This window comes from Coffea eugenioides, chromosome 3, assembly GCF_003713205.1.
Source record: "Coffea eugenioides isolate CCC68of chromosome 3, Ceug_1.0, whole genome shotgun sequence".
Taxonomy (NCBI): Eukaryota; Viridiplantae; Streptophyta; class Magnoliopsida; order Gentianales; family Rubiaceae; genus Coffea; species Coffea eugenioides.
Window position 1 is genome coordinate 35,795,134 of NC_040037.1, and position 2,954 is coordinate 35,798,087.

Below are 2,954 nucleotides of genomic sequence, written 5' to 3' on the forward strand. Positions count from 1 at the left end.
AATCAATGCACTACACTCTTCCGTTAATGCTATCATCTCATTATCTACAATTTTCCTCTTCTTTGACATGATGTCTTTCAAGAAACGTGCATAAGAGGGAATCTGTGTTATAGCATCAATGAAAGGAATGTTAATGTGCAATTGTTTAAACATTTTGAAGAACTTTTCAAACTCCCGATCCTGTCCATCTTTCTTCAACCTGTGAGGAAAAGGTATCACATTAGAATTTGATTTGGGATGAAGTGCATCAATATCAATGATAACATGATCATTTTGACTTTCTTGCTCCCCTTCAATTGCTTGCTTCTTGTCTTTTTCACCACCTGAATTTTCAAAATCGAATCCTTCAACCGTTTTACCGCTTCTAAGAATGATTGCGTTGACATGCTCTCTCGGATTCACTTCGGTTTTACTTGGTAATTCACCAGGGTTTCTATTGTTGATCACATTGGCAATTTGACCAATTTGAACCTCCAAGTTTCTGTACATCCCAGCTAATTGGTCCAACCGCCCCTCAACTCGCTCGAATCTATCTGAAGTCACCTTAGCAAGTTTTTCCACCGCGATCTCCCAACTTGGTTTAGTTTCAGCCTGTGGTTGCCTTGGTTGAAATCCCGGCGGATTGGTTGGCCTTTGTTGATTGCCTTGATCTTTCCATCCAAAGTTTGGATGATTTCTCCACCCCGGATTGTAAGTATTCGAGTAGGGATTATTTGGAGCATTTCGGTTGTAATTATTGACAAATTGTACCTGCTCAGAATCAACACACTCATTAATATCATGTTCACCTCCACAGAAAGAACAACAAGCTACGTGAGCATTAGATGAACTTGGGCTAACTCCACCTTGTCTACTCAATAACTTCATCACGTTATTCATTTGGGCACTCAACATATTGAGAGTGTCCATTTCGATCATACCTGCGTGACGTCTCGTATTACCTCTTTCATTGGCCCATTGGTAGTTATTTGCGGCCATTTCTTCTATCAAATTTTGAGCTTCTTGGGGTGATTTACCCATTAAAGCTCCACCTGCAGCTGCATCAATCATAGTTTTAGTAGAAAAAACTAAACCATTATAGAAGGTTTGTATGATTAACCACTCCGGCAGTCCATGATGTGGACATTTCCGAAGCAAATCTCTAAACCTTTCCCATGCTTCATATAATGATTCTCCTTCCATTTGACTAAAACCAGTGATATCCATTCTAAACTTAGCAGTCTTACCTGGTGGAAAATACTTATTTAAGAATGCTCTTGATAGTTCATCCCATCCAGTGAAAGTATTAGGAGCATGAGAGTGTAGCCAAAGTTTGGCCTTATCTCTCAATGAAAATGGGAACAACCTTAGTCTTATAGCATCATCACTAACTCCATTCATTTTAATTGTATCACAAATTTCCAAGAATGTAGCTAAGTGTGTATTAGGATCTTCTACTGCATTACCTCCAAATTGAGATTGTTGAACCATTTGGATAAGTGATGGTTTAATCTCAAAATTGTTAGCATTTACCGTAGGCCTTACTATGCTTGTTTGAGATCCTTGTGTTCCCGGTAGAGTATAATCTCGTAGAACTCGCCTATTTGGGTCATTTTCCGCCATCTCTTCCTCAAATGGTAGCTCTATTGAGATTTCCTCTATAGGTTGCCAAATCTCTTGTTCTTCTTGCTGTAGTGGATGCCTCCTTTGTCTACGTAGTGTCCTCTCAATTTCTGGATCGAAAGGTGTAACTTCCCGTGACGCCCGGTGCATACACTACAAACAGAAATAAGAAATATTATGCAACTTCAATGGTAAAAAAAAAACTGATTACAATATAAGATTAAATATAATCTAAAAAATAAAGCTGTCTAAATTAATAAAGATGATTAGGCTCTAATATTGCCGCTCCCCGGCAACGGCGCCAAAAACTTGACGGGTTTTTTTTTATATCAATGCAAGTTTAATTCCGAATTTACACCCGTTGGACTGCAAGTATACAGGTCGCAATTGTAGTACAAGATGTGTATCGGGTCGATCCCACGAGGAGCAATTAAAACAATTATTAGATACTAATTTACTCTATTATTTAGACTTACAATTAATTTGAGCAGAAATTTCAGAATGTAATTCAACTACAAAAATTCTTAACTAGATAAATGCAATTTCACAAAAGGAATAGAATTCACTAAATATTAAGATCTAGGGATGTAGATTCCACTTATGACACAAAAGATCTAAAATGAATTAATTCAACACTTGTTACTGCTCTTGTTTAACCAAGGATTCATTTCCAGAAATACCAAAATCACATTCTCATGATAATAATGGGTTAAAACAGATTAGTTTTTCCTAATCTCTTGGTAAATACTAAATCTGTTCTTATTCACACATGAAATGCAGATTTCATCCACTTGAATGTATTTCTATTCTCATGAATATACTACTCAAGCTCTACTTATGTCATTCCATTATTTTTACCATTTCTCAATGAGTAAAAACAACTATAAACCTGCTATTGGTGATCAAGCAACAACAAGTAATCCAACATACACAAGTAGATAAGTTAATACAAGACATAACAAGCATAAATCACAATCACTTCATATCATTTGGCCATAAGCTTCATCTACTCCCTAGATAAAGGAAATTAGCTACTCATGAATGATGAAACACTCATAACTTCATTAATGTAAATCATCATGAATTACAAATACAAACAGAGTAAAGAAAGTCTTAGCCAAGATATGGTGAAGCCTTCCAAAAATCTCCTTTGTCTTGAATTTAGATGATTACAAGATGAAATCCCAATTGTCCCTTGCAAGTACCTAGCTAGAGAGACTATGTTTTTCTGTAAGAAGCTAAGCTACGAATGGATCTCCAGACCTCTCCCTCTATCTCTGCATAAAAACTACTCAAAAGCTCCATTTTTCCAAGTCAAATTCTATCCTTTGATTCCCAAATCTCCACTTTGT

At 36.4% G+C, this 2,954-nt stretch overlaps 1 non-coding gene across 1 annotated transcript; it reads left to right on the forward strand.

The window, feature by feature from the left end:
• Positions 1 to 1,108: 1,108 nt before the first annotated feature.
• LOC113767281 lies at positions 1,109 to 1,215 on the forward strand. The gene has a single exon (XR_003467994.1). It is a non-coding gene; the product is annotated as a small nucleolar RNA R71 (small nucleolar RNA).
• Positions 1,216 to 2,954: the final 1,739 nt, after the last annotated feature.